We start from the raw sequence: 20624 nt of genomic DNA, 5'->3' as shown, positions 1-20624 counted from the left end.
AGAGGCAGGAGGGTAGCTGAAGGGGTGTATTTATCCTCACTACTAACCTACTGTACACTGGATCCAGAAAGTATCGGTGCACACTTGGCGCCAAACACTTTGACACCACGGACGTTGGCTGTTGGAAAATGCTGGATGATTTTTGCCCACGTTGGTAACCCTGCTTACATAAGGATGCCATATATCGCTTGCTTGTGACGTTTTGCAGTCGGTGTTGTTATTGTATGCATATTCATTTGATAATAGATTAATGGTCCTGCAAATTCACAGGTTGTGTTGATCATTTCACTTATCATCCTACCCCTCATTTGCCATACTTTTTTCGACAGTACATCGTCATCATTATTACCACCACGACCACCACCACCACCATCACCACCAAAACCATGATCATCATCAGTACATCTTTCATCATATTTACTAAATCTAACAGACATTATTATCTTCACCAACACCATCACTAACATCATCATCGTCATTATCATCATCATCATAACCATAACCACCACCCACCACCACCCCCTTACTTACTTTAAAACACATCCATAACCATATTGCATCACGATAATCTACAAAAGAGGTATAATGAAGTAAGATGGAGTTGTCTGGGACTCCACTGCAGGTGTATCGAGTTGAAACCTTCACCCTATGTAACATGTCCTCCTTTCCTTTATTCATATATTTCTTTTTCAATGGTATTTCATTCTTATCTCATATCTTTGTCGTCATATTTGTCAATTTATCATTCATTCTTTTCTTCATGCTTGCTTTCTCCTTCTCTGTCTCCTATCATTCTTTTTCTTTCTTTCCTATTATTACATACAATTAATGTGATAGCTTGCCACACGTACTCATCATAGTGTCAGAGGCGGAAATTAAACCATGTGGATGATACTACCTGTGATGACCGCACTCCACCACAGTTCATAAGTACCACCTTAGTCATTATTATCATCATCCGGACCTCCATTCTCATCTTAGGGCAGGGTGAGAAGAAGCAATGTCCAGTCAGCCCAAATACTGTATGCCCAGTCCAATGGGCCACACATCCAATCATCATTCAAACCCCCGGAATCCTGGCTCTATCGGATACACCAAAACATTCACCACGATCTGTAGCTTCACATAAACGTATCCGATAGAGTCAGTCTGGACGCTGTCACGTTAAAAAGGAGTGCCAAATCCCTGATCATGCGCTTCTCCTCAAAATATTCATCCAGCCAGTTCGATCTCTTGTCAGTTCCCTAGCCTCACCGACTTCCAAACCTCTCTTCCTCCCACACTCATCCACCATATCTCTCCACCTTCTCCCTGGCCTACCTCGCCTCCTCCCCCCTTCAAATTCGCTCAGATATACCTTTTTCACCACCCTATTCTTATTCATTCTCTCCACATAACCATACCATCTCAGAACACTCTCTTCAGTTTTGGTGTCCACAGACTTCCTCACTCCACGCCTTTCACGAATCACATTATTTCGTATCCTGTCCACTCTCTGTATTCCACATTCATTCCTCAGTAGTCCCATCTCCACTGCTCTCACTCTTGACTTTTCATTTTCATGCCACACCATAGTCTCACATTCATATGTTAAAGTTGGCACTAACACTCCTTCATGTAAGCCTCGTGCAGCTGCAACACTCAAGCCTCTGTTTCATATCAAGGCCTTCATTGCATCAGCTACTTTCCTTCCTTGTGCCACTCTCCTTTCCACTTCTTTTGCATATTATCCTCTCTTTTCTATCGCTGTACCCAGATATTTGAACTCTCTCACCAATTCCAGTCTCTCTCCATTCACTGTAACATCGCACTGGGGGTCACCATAGTTATTGCTGTATTTATTGACGGCTGGTAATATGTTAGCAGGTAAAGGTTAGCCCAGAAACTAACAGACATCTCCCTCACCACCACCACCACCACAACCACTACCATTATCATTAGTTGCCTTAGATCAGATCCATTAATATATTGCATCATAATAAGCTACACGAGAGATAGGGGATGAGGTGAAGTAAGGTGGAGCGGCCTGGCACTCTGCTACAGGTGTCCGGAGTTCGAGCCTAATCTTAACAACTTCTCCATTTATCTTGTCTGCCTCATTTCATTATCTCTTTTCCTCTCTTTCTCTTTTCCATCTATTATACTTTTGTTTCTTACTCCCTTTTGTTTCTCATCATTTCTTTCTTTTCTTCTTCCTCCTCTCAATATATTTTTATTTTTCTTAGTTGTAGCTTCTTTTATTCTTGTATATCTCGTCCAAGTATTTCTTTTTTAACGTATGACTTCTTTCTCATTATTTCTTTGTTTTCCGCCTCTCTCTCTCTCTCTCTCTCTCTCTCTCTCTCTCTCTCTCTCTCTCTCTCTCTCTCTCTCTCTCATTTTTCTTTCTGTATTACAGCATCACGAGCTACAAGGAGGTAGGATGCGAGCTGAAGTAAAGTCATCATCGTCAGTAATAAAGTACATCACCATCATCGTCACAACCACCACCACCATCTTTATTATCATCATCATCATCATCATCAAACAGAAAATTCCAAGTATCATCCTCAGTGATAATCTAAATTACCATCATCACTATCACCACCATAACCACCTTTAGTTACGTCAGATCAAAGCCACATCTGTATTACAGCATCACAAGCTACAAGACAGGTAGGAGACGAGATGAAGTAAGGTGGAGCGGCCTGGGACTCTGCTACAGGTGTACCGAGTTCTATCCATCAATGTCACTGTGTCTCCTTTTCTTGCCTTGCAACTCTCTTTCTACTCTGCCATGCTTTGTTTCTTTTTTATTTTTGCATTCTGATTTGCCCAGTTTAATTCATTCCATCTCTCACCGCTTATTTTTTTTCTCCCCTTTTCTATCATTTTCCTTCCTTCCGTCTCTTCAGTGTCTCACCTTCTATTTCTTTCTCATTTTCTTCTCCATCTTCCTTTCTCCACAATATTACATGGTCACAAGCTACAGGAGAGGTCGACAAAAAGATGGAGTAAGGTGGGGCTGTCTGAGACTACTACAGGTGTACACCTGCAACTCATTTTCTTTCTTCCCTCTCCCTTTTCATTCATTACCTTGTCATATATTCTTGTGTAATCCAATAATGCAGTCTGTATAATATGGTCTATTGTTTCAGGTAAGGAGTTGTGCAGTACCTGTCTGGTCTACCTGTGTCAGTACCAACTTTATCCAGTCTTTGTTTATTGTCTCATTAACCCATTAGCTCCCAGGGTTCCTGCGTGAGGGTTTGTGCTGGAAGAGTCTAAGTGTACCGCCCTCCGCCTATCGGCTCATAGTCGTGAAGCTCATAGGTCTCTGCCTCGAGGTTCCCTTCTTCATTAAGTTTTGAAAATGCCCATATCCGTCCTATATTGAGGACACTGGGCGCAAATGGGTTATAAGGTTGGTATGTCGGTTCGCTTAATTTGTTCATGCTGTCTCCTTAACTATTATCATCATCATCATCATCATCATCAGGGGCATGTTTAACCTAAGCGGGGCCCAGGGCACTTGGTGAGCTGCGGGACTTCTTCACTTGTAACACACACACACACACACACACACACACACACACACACACACACACACACTGTGGCTAGTATTGTTGTAATTAATATGAATTCACTTAAATATTTATATACGGTATGCATTTATTTATTTTTTTGTTATATGCGGGGCCCCATGGACCGCGGGGCTTAGGGCACGTGCCCTATATGCCCTGGGGTAAAAATGTCCCTGATCATCATCATCATCTGTAGCTACATGAAAACTACCTCTTACAACATCACAACCTACAGAAGAGATAGGAGTCGAGCTAAGTAACATCATTATTAACAACAGTAACTTATATAACCATCATCATTATCATCACTGCCAGCACCATAATCAGCCACACACACTTAGGTACTATGATACAGCATCACAACCTACAAGAGAGGTAGGAGGGTGGATGATATTAGGTAGATAGGCCTGGGACTCTACTGTAAGTCTACCGAAATTCCTTTACCATTTATAATTCAGATTTCGTCTTCCTCCCTCTCTCTCTTTTCTTTTCCTATATTCCAAGTTTTGATTCATTTCCTTTATTGTTTTCTTCCTTCCTCTCTATCCCTTGTTTTCTGTCATTCTGTTGCTCCTTTTCATCCTTGCTCCATAATTTCCTCCTTTCTTCCCTCCTCTCTTCCTTTCTTTGTCCTGTCCTTTTCTTTTTACTTTCATTTCTCATCAGTAGGTTATTATATTTCGTTCATTTCTTTTTCTTCTTTCTCCCTATCATATTTTATTTTCCCTTTCCTTTTTATCTCCTTTCCTTCTTCACTACATTAAAGCAACAAAACAACAAGAGAAGTAGGAGCCAAGGTGAAGGAAGGTGCAGTGGCCTGAGATTCTAACAAAGGCGTCTCGAGTTCCATCTGGCCATGACTCTTGCAATCTTTTTTTTTTTTTTTTTATTCTGCTTTATCTTTTCTTTTTTCTTTAGCGTCTTCTGTTTCTTGTTTCCCTCACTTTTTGTTTCACATGCATATTTTTTGTATTATTTTCCCCTCCGTAATTCATCACCTATTGTGCTTTATTTTCTCATTTCCTTATCATTTTGTAATTCCATATTCATTCTCATTTCTGATGCCTGATATTGATTTTTTATCATTTATATTTTCTCCCTCATTTTCTTTCTTTCTTCTCCATTTCCTGAGTACTCTTTCTTCCTCACTTCCTTTTATACTATAGTACAGCAGTACAAGCTATAAAACAAATAGGAGACTAAATTCAATTAGGGTTTTATTATCAGTAGTAAATTACGTCATCAAAGCCATCATCATCATCATCATCTAGTACTGTATACAGAGTTCATTATTCTCATCATCATTTAGCTACATCAGCATCAGCATCACCATCACTCGTCACCATCATCATTATCCATATAGTTATTTTTCTCAAGGTCACCACTATCATCATTAGCGCAATTATCATCAACATCAGCATCACTATTAGCTATATTGTTCTGTAGATCAAAGCCACATCTACGAGTACATTACAGCATCACAAACTACAAGAGAGGTAGGAGAGAAGATGCAGTAAGATGGAGCGGCCTGGGACTCCACTACCCGTATATAGAGTTCAATCCTTCACTCTGTCTCCAGTGTCCGTCTCCTTTTCTTTATTTTTCTCTCATTTAGTTAATCCCCTTTCCCCCCCCCCTTTTTTTTTTCCATGTTCTTTCTTTTTCATTCAACACTTTTAATTTTCCTTTTCTCTCTCCCTTTTGTATTATTTTTCGTTTCCCATATTTTCCTTAACGTTATTTTTCCCTCTCTTATCCCTTACTTTCTCTTTTTCCTTCTCAGTGCTCTTCTCTTCTGTGTAGTTTCTTCATCAGTTGATGGCATCACAAGCTACAAGGCAGCTAGGAGTCGAGGTGAAGTAAAGCGGAGCGACATGGCAATCTTACTACAGCTGTACAGAGTCAACACCTTTACGATTTACGCTTCATTTTTCTTCTTTCTTGCTATACTTTCTTTCCTTCTCATTTATTTTCTGTTTTGTGTCCTTTTCCTCTTCTCCTTTCGCAGTTTCTTTCATGATTTCCTCTTTCCTCATATTTTCCTTCTCCTTACCCTTATTTAATTATATTTAATTATCCTTGTTATTCATTTTATCCTCCGTGTTCCTTCTCCCTCTTCCATTTTTTCCTTTATTTCGTTTTGTTTTTTGTTTCCCCTTCCCTTTGTTTCGCTCTCCTTTATCTCTACACTATATTACAGCAACGAACTACAAGAGAAGTAGGAGCCAAGGTGACGCAAGGTGGAACGGCCTGAGATTCTAACAAAGGAGTCTGAGTTTCTCCCTTCCGCTGCCGCTCATTTCTCTCTCTCTCTCTCTCTCTCTCTCTCTCTCTCTCTCTCTCTCTCTCTCTCTCTCTCTCTCTCTCTCTCATTTTCCTTTTATTGTCATTTTGTTTCTTAATCTTCCTTCCTCCATCTGCCTCGTCATTCATTCCTTCATTCTCTCTCTCTTTTTTTTTTTAATATTGTCTTTTCCTCCCCGTCTTTTTAGTTTTTTTTCCTTATTCATTTTCTCCTTTCTCCCACTTTTTCTTTCTTTCCTTTCTGTCCACTTTTTTCCCATCTACTTATTTTTTTCAGTATCATATTACAACATCAGTTTATAAGGAGTTAGGATGCGAGATGATATTTTTAATACCACCATCATTTTCATCATCATCATCATCATCATCAGTATCATAATCATCATGATCATGATCATCATCATCATCATCACCATCACTATTACCTACATTAGATCAAAGTCACAACTATGTTCAAGTACCACAAGATGCAAGAGAGACAGCAGGCGAGAGGAAGTGAGGTGGAGTGGCCTGGGACATTTACAAGTCCAGTACTCTCTCTCTCTCTCTCTCTCTCTCTCTCTCTCTCTCTCTCTCTCTCCATGTCGCATATGCTCTCATTTTTGCTCTCCTTTTCTTTTTTGTTTCCCAGTTTTCTTCTTCGTTTCCTGTTTCTTCCATTTTTATCGTTTCCTTTGCCGCCTCTTTCTCTCCTCTCTCAGGCTCCTCCTTTTCACTCCTTCTGTCTTCTCCCTTTTCCTTTCTTTCATTCTTCACTATTATACAAGTAAAACAACAAGGGAAGTAGGAGCCAAGGTGGAGTAAGGTGGAGCGGCCTGAGATTCTAACAAAGGTGTCTCGAGTTCCACCTAGTCCTCAGTCGTGCCCCTTTTTATCTTTCTTTTTTAATGTTTCTTCTTCTTTCTCCTTTTTTTTAATGCTTCTTATGATTCTTTTCTCCTCTCCTTCTTTCTCCTTGCCTTTCATTCACTCTGCATTATTATGTTTTCATTCCTTTTGCCTCTCTGTCTTCTTTTTACTCCATTTCATTTTTTTAGCCTTTTTCCAGTGTTATTTCATCCTGTGGATCATCCATTATTTGTCATGTAATCTCTATCATTTGTTTCTCCTCTCTCTCTCTCTCTCTCTCTCTCTCTCTCTCTCTCTCTCTCTCTCTCTCTCTCTCTCTCTCTCTCTCTCTCTCTCTGACATTATTTTACATCATAGGCCAGAGTAGAAGTAGGAGGCGATATGAAATTAGCTTATCATTTTAACCTTTTAAACATCATCATTATCATCATCATCGTCATCATCATCTATACGGTTATCATTAAAACTAACCTATAAATAATAACAAGCACCGTCATCATCATCATCATCATCATCACTAGGTACATTAGATCAAACCCATGACTATATCACAGCATCACAAGCTACAAGACAGGCAGGAGACAAGACGGAGTAAGGTGTGGCGGCCTGGGACTCACCTGTTGGTGTACTGAGTTCGGCCCACGCCCTCTTGCTTGTGCTTTCCTTTTCCTTTCCCTGTGGCGTTGTCCTTTACTTGTTTGATATTTCTCGTTCCTTCATTTCTTTCTTTGTTACCCATTCGTTTGCTAATATTTCCCCTTCTTCTATTACCTTTCCTTTTCTTACACCTTTCTATCTCCAGTTCTTTACTTGTAGTTTTTCTGTCCGTATGTTTCTTTCTATTTGTCCCCTTTCTTTCTTTCTTCATCATGATCACTATCATCACCATCATTATCATCATTATCATCATCACCATCATTATCATCATTATCATCATCACCATCATCACGATCATCATCATCAATCAATCAATCAATCATTTCTTGTGGCACCCTCGGGGATGCATAGGGCCTAGATGAACTCACACCACCACATCCTATCTTGTGCTAACTCCTCAAGATCTCCCCAACACTCATCTCCAGCTTCCCGTCTCATTGTCCTCACCCACGTCTCTTTTGGCCTTCCTCTACCTCTCCTACCAAGTGCCACCCACCCTGGTGTACCTCGTACTATTCCCTGTCTCCTATACACATGTCCTAGCCACTTCCATCGTGAGAATCTAACATATTCATCGATCGGCTGCACTCCCGTTATTTCTCTAATTCTACTATTTGGTATCCTTTCCCACCACTTAACTCCTAATATTCTTCTAAGTGCTTTATTTTCAAACACCAAGAATTTATTTTCCATAGTCACTGTGCTGTACCAAGACTCGTGTCCATAAATTAAGATACTCCTAACCATTACCTTATAAAGTTTGATTTTTGTATGCACAGAGAAATTGTCATTATTCCAAATATTTTTAAGCATTCCCATTGCCTGATTAGCCTTCTTTAACCTTTCCTCGAATTCAAAGTTCAAAGAACCATCCTTGGCTAAATAAGTACCTAAATATTTAAACCTATCAACTTGCTTTACAACCATACCTCCAATTACACATTTCTGCGCATTTTCCATATTCATGTTGATTATTTCAGTTTTTCCACAATTAATAACCAAACCCACCTTGCGACCTTCACTCACCAAACAGTCCAACACTCTCTGCATCTCTTCTGGCCCATCACAAATCAAAACTATATCATCTGCATAATCTAAATCCAAAAGTTTCCTGTTCTCTCCCCAAAGTATACCTGCACCGGTTTCTGTTCCAACGCGTTTCATAATGTAATCAATGACCAATATAAATAGTAAAGGCGATAGAACACCACCTTGAATTACTCCGGACTTGACTTCAAACGAATCACTCAGACAACCATCAACCATCACTTTACAAAATGTGTCCTCATGCATGTTCATAATGACCCTCACAAACTCCTCTGGTATTCCATAATGTCTCATGATCTTCCCCATAGTCTCTCTCGAAACACTATCAAAAGCCTTTTTCAAAATCAACAAAACAAAGACTTAACGGTACTCTCATTTCATTAACTTGCTGCATCAAATGCCTAACTATAAAGATCTGATCATTGCAACCACGTCCCTTTCTAAAACCAGCCTGTTCATCCCTCAGAATACCCTCAACCACCGGCTCCAACCTATTTAACAACACTCTACTGAAAACTTTCAAAGCTATCGGTGACAAAGAGATTCCCCTCCAATTACCACATTCCTCAGGTCTCCTTCTTCGGAACTTTAACAATTACACCATTCTTCCAAACTGACGGTAGTAACCCCGTCACCCATATCTTATTGAATAGCTTGGTCAAGATCATTATTAATCTATCCCCCTCCACTTTAAACATTTCCGGAAATAAACCATCCTCCCCTGGTGCCTTATTATTCTTTGACTGTTTTACTGCTTTCTCCACTTCTGCAAGCCTCAACTCTCCTGTTTCTATATTTAAATCTTCCTGAGCAGACGGTATATCCTCTTCTGGTGGTATTGGTCTATTAAGAACTGTCTCAAAATGCTCTTTCCATCTGTTTTTAATATCTCCATCTTTGGTCAATAAATTTCCTTCCCTGTCTCTAACTGGTATTTCCTTGCGTTTACCTGCATTACCACTCAGTTCTCTAATCGATTCATATGCTATTCTTTGACTCTGTCCATCATTTTTGTTTATTAAGATTTCAGTCTCTGCAACCTTTTCATCCACACATCTTCTTTTATCTCTCCTAGCTAACCTTCTTACTTCTGAATTCAAACTCCAGTACGCAGCTCTTGCTAATTCAAGCTCTCGTTCATCAACGCATTGCATCTCACTCCTCAATTTAGCCTCACCTCTCTTTTTTATCATATCCCACGTTTCCTCCGATATCCATTTCTTTCTCCTGAATCTATGTCTCCTTCCAATCGTACATTCAGCAGTCTCATGCAAAACTTTGTTCACATCCTCCCACATCTCATCTACACTTCTCTCCCCCTCTTCCAACGTTTCCAACACCAAAAACCTATTTCTGCATTCTAATCTGAATTCCTCCTTTTCTTCTCCTTCCCTTCTAAGCTTAACAATATCGTATCTACCAACACAAGATTTTTCCTTCATCATCACAACCATAATCATCATCATCATCACCATAATCATCAACATGAGAAGATTCCGTTTTCTTCTTTCATTCCCCATTTTTCCCATTTGTACATTTCATTTTTATCATCTCCCCCTCTCTCATCTTCTTCTTGCTTTTCACTCCTTGTGTCTATTGTTTCTTCCTTCGGTTTATCTTTCTTCGTTATATTGTAGCAATAAAGCAACAAGAGAAGTAGGAGCCAAGGTGGAGTAAGGTGGAGCGGCCTGAGATTCTAACGAAGGTGTCTGGAGTTCCACCCTTTGTAATGGAAAGCTCCTTTTTATTTTTTGTTTTTAAAGTATCTTCTTTCTCTTCCATAATTTTTTTATCCACCTTTTCGTTCTTTTTCTCCGCTGGTCTTTCTTTTTCATCTCTCTCTCTCTCTCTCTCTCTCTCTCTCTCTCTCTCTCTCTCTCTCTCTCTCTCTCTCTCTCTCTCTCTCTCTCATTCCATTACAGGAGAAGTAGGAGGCGATATGCAGTTACGCTATTATTGTCAGTATTAACCTACTAAACATCACAGTCATCCACCACCACCACCACCATCATCATCATCAGTTTCATCCATACAGTTGTCATTAAATCTAATCTAAAACTAGAGGATCACCCAAGGGGGGAATCTCACCAGCCACGAGCCGATACATATATAGCGCGGCTCGGAATATGACCTTGACCTTGACCTACTTTCACTAATTTCGAACTTCTAGGAGATTTTCATCCCTACTACACACCTGTAAAATTTTGTGATGATATCTTGAGCGTTTGCGAAGTTATCGTGCTAACAGATACACAGACCTTAACCTAGTTTCACTATTTTCGAACTCGTAAGAGATTTTCATCTCTACTACACGCCTCTTAAAAATTTTTAAAATATCTTCAGCGGTTGCAAAGTTATCTTGGGGACAGACACAGAGAGCTTGAGCTGCTTTCACCAATTTCGATCTCGTAAGATATTTTCATCCCACATACACACCTGTAAAATTTTGTGATAATATCTTGAGCAGTTGCGAAGTTATGGCGCTACCAGACACACAGACATGATATCTTGAGCGGTTGCGAAGTTATGGCGCTACCAGACACACAGACAAACAAACTGAAAACAATACACCTAGGAGATTTTCATCCGTAGTACACACCTGTAAAATTTCGTGACGATATCTTGAGCGGTCGCGAAGTTCTCTTGGGAACAGACAAGCAGCCCTTCTTCTATCAATTTCGATCTCGTCATCGCTTTCTCTCCCTACTACAAACCTGTAAAGTATTGTGACGATATATTGAACGGTTGCAATATTATCGTGCTAACACACACACACACACACACACACACACACACACACACACACACACACACACACACACACACACGATGAAAACTATACCAGCTTCCCTGTCACGGCCATCATCATCATCATCAGTTTCTCAATATTCTTTCTTGCCCAATTTTCCCTTAATTATCCTTTCTTTTTATCTGTTTCTCTCTACTCCCTCACTCCTTTTCAGTATAATATACCAATAAATCAACAAGGCAAGTAGGAGCCAAGGTGGAGTAAGGTGGAGCGGCTTGAGATTCTAACAAACGTGTCTCCAGTTCCACTCCTCGTGGAACTTTGCTCCTTTTTACCTTTTTTTTTTCTTCATTGTTCTTTCTCCTTATTATTACCCGTCCCCGTCAAGGAGGGGCTCGGGGACGGTTACTGTTTTCACTCGGCTTGCCTGTTTAATTGTTTGTTTGTCTATCAGCCTGTTAACAACTTGACGCGAAAACAACTGGTGCGATTTTGAGTAAAATTACAGGGATGATGGACTATGACTTTCTGAACACCTGATTAATTTGGGGGCCAAACTGGGCCAAAGCCTCGGCTGTAGACCTAAAGAATAAAAAAAAAAATCGTGTTTTCGCCATAACCCCCTTCAAATTTGATATATCGACGTGAAACCAAAACCTAAATGTGCATCTTTCAAATCTGCATCAAATTACATGCCTCACTACATCAAGGGGCACCCCCCCCCTCAGTTAGTGGTAGGGGGGTCAGTGTCAGCTGGATCGGGCCTAAAATTTCAGACAGACATAAAATCGTCAATTTTCACCCAATTTACTCCAAATTTGATATGTGACATCTTTGGCTATATATCCTGTTGTGTTTATACGTCAGCACTAAAATGACTGCCGGGGACGGGCTTGCTGTGCCTTGGCACTGCTTCTTCTTCTCACTTTTCTTTGGCTTGTAGTTTTCCTGTTATTTACTTATTTTTTATTTTTTTCGCCTTCTTTCGTTCTCTCTCTCTCTCTCTCTCTCTCTCTCTCTCTCTCTCTCTCTCTCTCTCTCTCTCATTTTTTTTATGAGTATATTAACAACATCACAAACTACAAAAATGGTAGGAGGCAGGATAAAGTAAGATTATGAACAACACTACTAAACTACTGTATGTACATCACCATCATCATCACTACCACTACCACCACTTCCTTCATCATCATGATCACCATCATCATCATCACCATCAACAGATTGTCAGTTTCTTATTTCTTTCCCGATTTTGCCATTTATATCGTTTCTTTGTTCTCCTCTTTCTCTCCTCTTTCTCTGATTCTTTTTGATTCCTTCTTTCTATTCTTTTTTCTTTTCTATCTTTTTTACTGCTTTATAGCAATAAAGGAACAAAAGAAGTAGGAGCCAAGGTAGAGTAATGTGGAGCGGCCTGAGATTGTAACAAAGGTGTCTCAAGCTCCACCCTATTGAAAACTTCTCATTTTTATCGTTCTCTTATTTCTTCTTCTTCCTTCTTATTTATTTTTTTTCTTTTTAGCCTACCTATAGGTCTTTTCCTTCCCTCGTTCTCTCTCCTTGTCTTTCCTTTTTTTTTTTTTTTTTTTAATTCCTTTTGCCCGTATCTTCTCTTTTCTGCATTTTTATTTTTCCGTTCTGTTTTATTTCATCCTTTAGATCTTCCATTCTCTCTCTCTCTCTCTCTCTCTCTCTCTCTCTCTCTCTCTCTCTCTCTCACACACACACACACACACACACACACACACACACACACACACACACACACACACACACACACACACACACACACACACCATCGTTATATTACGGCATAATAGGGTAGAGGAGAAATAGGAGGCGATATGAAGTTTGCTAATTATTATTGCACTCCAATCGGATTGAGCCAGTGAAGGTTTATATCCAAGGGATGGTTGGGGTTGAATGCTCATGTAATACCACTCAGGGATGAGTGAGGCTGGTCACTCTCATCTTAAATGTCGGGACTAACTGCCTAGCCCTGGGCTCCTAAGCTCCTCATGGGGCAGTGTAGGACTGGATGATGGATGGATGGATGGATTATCCTACTAAGCATCACAATCATCATTATCATCATCATCATCACTAGGTACATTAGATCAAACCCATAACTATATTACAGCAACACAAGCTACAAGACAGGTAGGAGACAAGATGGAATAAGGTGGGGCGGCCTGGGACTCTACTACAGGTGTACCGTGTTCGACCCAGTGCCTCCTGTTGCTCTCCTTTTCCTTTCTCTTTCACTTTTGCTCTCTTTTATTACCCATCCCCGCCCCGGAGGGACTAGGGGACGGGTACTGATTTCACTCGGTTTGCCAGTTTGTCTGTCCGTCTGATAACAACTCCACGCGAAAGCTACTTGTGCGATTTTGACTAAAATTACAGAGATAGTGAGATATGCCCTTCTGATCGACTGATTATATTTTGGGCCAAATTGGGCCAAGACCATGGCGGTAAGCCCCAAAAATGTCAAAAAAAAAAAAAATCGTTTTTTCGCCATAACTACATTCAAGTATCGACAAGAAACCAAATCTTGAGGTGCATCTTTCAAATGTGCATTCTGTAACATCCCTCATTACATCAGGGGGGGGTCACTCCACACTTAGCGGTAGGGAGGTCAATGTCAGATGGGTCGGACCTAAAATTTCAAATTGGCATAATATTGTCAATTTTCACCCGATTTACTCCAAAGTTGATATGAAGCATCTTTGACTACATATCCTGTTATGTTTATACGTCAGCACTAAACTGCCGTGGACGGGTTTGCTGTGCCTTGGCACCGCTTCTTGTTTTCTTTAATTCTTTTCTTCGTGTGTTGTCCATTTCTTTCCTAATATTTCTCTTACTCCTGTTTTCATTCCTTTTTCTTGTTCTCCAGTTCTTTTTCAGTTTTTATTTGCTCACACTTTTTCGCCTTGTAGGTTTTCTAATCTACTATTTCTTTCTATTTTCTCCTTTTTTCTTTCAGCATCATTATCACTACCATCACCATCATCATCATCTCCATTGTTATGATAATGACCAGTATCTGTTTTCTTCTTTCTTTCCCAATTATTTCATTTTATACATTTCATCCCTTTATTTTCTTTCTCTCATTTCTTTCTTATTCCTTTTCATTTCGTATGTCTTTTCTTTCTTCCTTCGTTTCTTTCTTTCTTCGTTATATTGTAGTAATAAAGCAACAAGAGAAGTAGGAGCCAATGTGGAGTAAGGTGGAGCGGCCTGAGATTCTAACAGAGGTGTCTGGAGTTCCACCCTCTGGTATGGGAAGCTCCTTTTAATTTTTGTTATTAAAGTTTCTTCTTTCTCCTTCATATTTGTTTGTTTTTATGCTTCTTATGGTTCTTTTTCTCCTCTCCTCTTTCGTTTTCGTCTCTCTCTCTCTCTCTCTCTCTCTCTCTCTCTCTCTCTCTCTCTCTCTCTCTCTCTCTCTCTCTCTCTCTCTCTCTCTCCATGTGTTTTATTTAGTTTTGTTTCTGTCTTCCTTCCATTCAGTTTCTTTTTTTTTTTTCCATTTTCCTCTTTTATTTATTTCTGTTGAACTCGTATTCTTTGATATATTGTCTGTCTCGTTCTATTGTTTCTCGTGTTCGTCTGTCTGTCTGTCTGTCTGTCTGTCTGTCTGTCTCTCTCTCTCTCTCTCTCTCTCTCTCTCTCTCTCTCTCTCTCTCTCTCCATTACAGCTTCATAAGCTGGAAGTCTCTCTCTCTCTCTCTCTCTCTCTCTCTCTCTCTCTCTCTCTCTCTCTCTCTCTCTCTCTCTCTCTCTCTCTCTCTCTCTCTCTCTCTCTCTCCATTACAACATCATAAGCTATAGTAGGACTCGCCTCCGTCTGCGGCTGTGGTGTGGCCCGCACCTGTGTACAATGGTGCCACGTTTCCCCAACTTGCGATGTGAAACGGAAGCTATTTATGTACAAGACAACACAAATACGATAAGTTCAGATGAATAAAACTTACACTTGTGTATTTTGATGGATGAATCAACAGTAATCTTATTATGCCTAAAATATTTATACAGTAACACAGAAACATGGCATACATATTGTACAGTGTTGCTAAAAGAAATTGTAGTCACTTTTAATGTTTTTTAGCGTAGTTTTAGGGTGGGTAATAATATTACAGTTATGGATATAAGAGAATGAGCCTGAAAAAAGAAGAAATATGCCAATATTCAAAGTAAAAGAAATAATTCATATAATTCTTGTGAGTGGCAGCACTGACACACCCAGTCGGCCTAAGGTAAAGTACGTACCCCTCCGTAGACACAAGGAATGCTTGTACAGGTGTTGCTAGGGAAAAATGCTCACATTTACTGGCTTTTACCGTAATTTTAAGGGCGAGGAATAATCACATTTATAATCATAAGCTGATATGTAGGACAAAATAGTAGGCATATGCCAATAATGAAGTAAAAAAAAAAAAAAAAACATTATTCACTCGCGAGCGGCAACACTTCCACACCCAGTCAGAGGCCATGACCAAAAGGGTGGTGTGGAGAGAGAGATGGAGGAAGGGGAAAGAGAATGAATGAATGAAAATCAATCATGGTACTGCAATAACGGGTCATCTGTCGCCGTATACAAAAAATGATAAATATCACTAAATATAACAAAACCAAAATAACAAATGAAAGCACAATTATAAACAACTTATAAAAGAATCAAAAGTACTCAGGGTGGCTCACATCTCCCGCCAGGAGAGAGAGAGAGAGAGAGAGAGAGAGAGATAACGGTATAGAAAACGTGGCAACACTGTACTCAGGTGCGGGCCACACCACAGCCGCAAATGTAGACGAGTCCTACTATAGAAGAGACTCTCTCTCTCTCTCTCTCTCTCTCTCTCTCTCTCTCTCTCTCTCTCTCTCTCCATAAGAATGTTAAACATAGAAGCCAAGATATAAACAAAGCAAGTGCACGTTTCCTGGGCACGAAATTCAGCACTAGGGAGAGCACCACACTGGTGGTTGGTGACTCCATATTAAGAGGTCAGGGCGCTGCCTTTGCATCAAATGATAAAGGCAAGAAACGATCAGTGAACGTTGTACCTGGCAGCAATATTGACATGATCACCAAAGACATTGCAAGTACACCAGTCAGTCGAGATGCATGTCTTGTAGTAAACGTAGGAACAAATGATGCAAACGACGGAGGTAGAGTTTCCACCAAAAATATCATGCAGAAATATGAAGACCTTCTAAAAGTAATGAAAAATAAGTCAGGTAAGTGCGTGGTGAATGGTATATTGCCAAGGCTACGTTCCAATTCTTACTGCAGGAACAGAGTAGTAGAAATTGATGGAGCCATTAAGGAAATGTGTACCAGAGAAAACATATATTTCAATGATGTCTGGAACATATTTGTTCAAAAGCCAAGCCCCTTTAGACAAGATGGTGTACACTTAAATGCGAAAGGAATTGCAGAGATGGGCAAATTGATAAATATGGCCGTTTTTAAAATCCACGAGAATGCAGGTGTGGCGGAAACACCTGTGCACCCTGGGGACCTCATGGACGCTCCCACCTCACCCACCTCGCCCATCACCCCAGCCCCGCCCCTCACCCTCACCTCACCCCCCACCCTAATCTCACAGTCGCGCAGTCGCCCTCCCCCTCCTCTCCCTCCCTATCCACCCCTCCACTGACCCAGGGAAACTAAATCATAATTCCCGGGGAGATGGTGTATCCGAATTAGCCCTACAGTCAAAGCCAACCGCAGAGCAAATTAAAGTATTATCATTCAATTCTCACAGTCTTAGAAACAAGTTTAACGAACTAAAAATCATTCTAAGTGTCGAAGATTTTCATATAATTGCCGTAACAGAAACGCATCTTGATATAGGTAATAGAGATTTATTATCTGAATACCTGTTAGACTCGTATAAATTTCACTATAAATGCAGAGAAAATGGACGCCGAGGAGGTGGTGTTGGGATATATGTAAAAAATCACTTAAACCCAACAGAGGTAACCTTAAGTGGACAGAACACCGAACTGGTCTGTGTCAAATTACGTTTAAAATATATGAATATAAATTTTGTTACAGTCTACCGTCGCCCTACTCATACTCCAGAGGAAGACACAGAACTATATAGTACACCTTGCAGGAAGTTCTCGATAGGGACGAAACGTTGATTACCGGCGATTTCAACCTGCCGTCAGTAAATTGGAATACAGTTACCGGTAACAGTAATAATGACAAAAGAATGACAGATTTCATCAAGAACAACTTTTTATTTCAATGAGTCACGGAACCGACAAGACAGGGCAATATCTTAGATCTTGTTATCACTACAAATGAAGATATGGTCTCAAGCGCTTCTCACTGTGGGTGAACATCTAGCATCTAGCGATCATAATCTCATAAGATTTTCCATGAATCTCTCACATAATGAGTGCACAAGTAAAACTAAGATGCCGGACTATAAAAACGCAGATTTTAACGGCCTAAAGGACGCCCTGAGTACACTAGCTGAGCACATAGAAAGAATTAATGATGTAAACGAAATGTGGGCAGAATTTAAGCACGTATTCATGACCGCTCAAAACAAGTACGTGCCAATGAAATCTAGACAAAACAAGGGTAGAAACAAACCAGTGTGATTTAATGCCGATATTAGCAGAGCAATTAAAGAAAGAAACCGTCTCCACACCTTGCTTAAAAGTCACACCAGTGAATTACTCACAGGGCAATATTCCAGTAATAGAAGAAAAGTTAAAAAACTCATTAGAACAGCTAAACGACAATTTGAAACTGATATAGCAAAAACAAGTTCTACGGATCCTAAGCTTTTTTATGGATACATTAACGGCAATAAAAGACTCAAGGCGGGCGTTGGTCCACTTATCAGCGACGAGGGTGCTCTTATCACGGACGATCAGGATATTGCCTCTACTTTAAATAAGTTTTTCAGTTCAGTTTTCACAGTAGACGCCAATGACACCATCGAAGAGCATCAAATGTCAATCCAAAACGCACTAAGTGATATGCATATTAGCAGTAATGAAGTGAGAGATAAACTTAATAAAATGAACAGTAATAAGACTCCCGGCCTAGACAATTTCTACCCTAAAATACTGAAAAATGTGGTGGACGTAATATGCAGTCCTCTAACATCTATCTTTAATAAGTCCCTACAACAAGGAAAGGTTCCAGCAGACTGGAGACTGGCTAACGTGACCCCTATATATATATAAAAAGGGCAGTAGAGATCAACCAGGTAATTATAGACCAATTAGCCTTACCTCTGTCTTGGGAAAGATCCTCGAATCATTAATTAGAGATAGGATAGTTGAGTTCCTAGAAAATAATAACGTAATTAGGAACAGCCAGCATGGCTTTAGAACACGGAGATCATGCGTGACAAATTTAATTGAATTTTACGATACACTTTTTAAAATGAATGATTGTACCAGGTCACTTGATATAATCTACTTAGATTTCCAGAAAGCCTTTGACAAAGTGCCGCATGATAAACTAATGACAAAAGTAAGATCACTTGGAATTGACGGAAATATTCATAGGTGGATACGTTGCTGGTTAAGTGAGAGAAAGCAACGAGTCGTTATAAATGGAGTAGAGTCAGACTGGGCTCCACTGACCAGTGGTGTTCCTCAGGGATCAGTGTTGGGACCAGTCCTATTTATTATGTATATTAACGATATCGATGTTGGCCTAAACAACTTCATTTCTAAATTTGCAGACGACACAAAAATCGGCAACACTATATTAGCTGAAGAAGACAAAATTACCCTCCAAAATGACCTTAATAAAATTATCAGCTGGTCAGAAAAATGGCAAATGCCTTTCAATGTAAGCAAATGTCAGGTACTGCAATGTGAAAAGAAAAACGTATGATTACGAAATGAATGGCCAAAGCATTAGCAAGTCCTCACTAGTTAAGGATCTAGGCGTACTAATTTCAGACGATCTGAAATGTTCAACTCAATGTATCTCTGCCGCCAGTAAAGCCAACAGGGCCCTAGGCTTCATCAAAAGACATTTTACATATAAAAGCAAAGATATTGTAATCCCCCTATACAAATGCATAGTCAGGCCACACTTAGAGTTTGCAGTGCAATTTTGGGCGCCTCACCTAATTAAAGATATAGAAATACTCGAAGCGGTCCAGCGTAGGGCTACCAAGTTAATCCCGTCCCTGAGGAATAAACCATACCTAGAGAGACTCAGGGAATTAAACCTATTCTCTCTTAGAAAACGGAGACTCAGGGGACAGCTGATTGAATGTTTTAAGATTCTAAAAGGCTTTAGTAATACTGATTCAAGCAAGCTATTCACAGTAATTGCCGAGACTGTAACTCAAGGAAATGATATGAAGTTGCAAGCAAGGAGGGCTAATCTTGATACAACCAAAAACTTCTTCACTTACTCTGTTGTAAGCGAATGAAATAAACTCCCTGGGAATGTGATTGAGAGTGGTACCATAAATAAATTTAAAAAGAGATTAGACATGTATCTCGACGCAACTGGTGTCGTTTAGTTAGGATGGAGCAATTATTGCATATTCGCGTCTGCATTCGTGTGTCTATTAGACAGAGACAATGTTTTAGGATATATATAATAGATTCATCTTTTGAAAAGAAAAAAAAAATGCATGCATAGAGTAAGTATGTGGCTGTATGCCCAAATTTTCCTTTTCCATATTATTCTACTTTCTGCCGATCCTATAAAATTCCTTCAGGTTTTTCATTCCTGCAAAGTATTACTTCCTCTCTTGTTTCCTGTACGGCAAATGCCGGAGGGTCTTGGAGGGTGGGGGAGAGAGCCTTCTGCTGTGCTATCCTTTTCTGCTGCTCCTATGCACTATATTAGGATTAAGGCCGGACCACCTCGCAGGGACCGTAAGGTCTGTGTGGTCTGTGTATCTATGTAACTCTATGTAACTCTCTCTCTCCATTACAACTTCATAAGCTAGAAGAGACTCTCTCTCTCTCCATTACAACTTCATAAGCTAGAAGAGACTCTCTCTCTCTCTCTCTCTCTCTCTCTCTCTCTCTCTCTCTCTCTCTCTCTCTCTCTCTCCATTACAACTTCTTAAGCTAGAAGGGACTCACTCTCTCTCTCTCTCTCTCTCTCTCTCTCTCCATTACAACTTCATAAGCTAGAAGAGACTCTCTCTCTCTCTCTCTCTCTCTCTCTCTCTCTCTCTCTCTCTCTCTCTCTCTCTCTCTCTCTCTCTCTCTCTCTCTCCATTACAACATCATAAGCTAGAAGAGACTCTCTCTCTCTCTCTCTCTCTCTCTCTCTCTCTCTCTCCATTACAACATCATAAGCTAGAAGAGACTCTCTCTCTCTCTCTCTCTCTCTCTCTCTCTCTCTCTCTCTCTCTCTCTCTCTCTCTCTCTCTCTCTCTCTCTCTCCATTACAACATCATAAGCTAGAAGAGACTCTCTCTCTCTCTCTCTCTCTCTCTCCA

Source organism: Coenobita brevimanus, chromosome 65 (genome assembly GCF_032717465.1).
Source record: "Coenobita brevimanus isolate Jiangsu-jjx chromosome 65, ASM3271746v2, whole genome shotgun sequence".
Lineage (NCBI taxonomy): Eukaryota > Metazoa > Arthropoda > Malacostraca > Decapoda > Coenobitidae > Coenobita > Coenobita brevimanus.
This window is presented reverse-complemented; position numbering follows the sequence as displayed.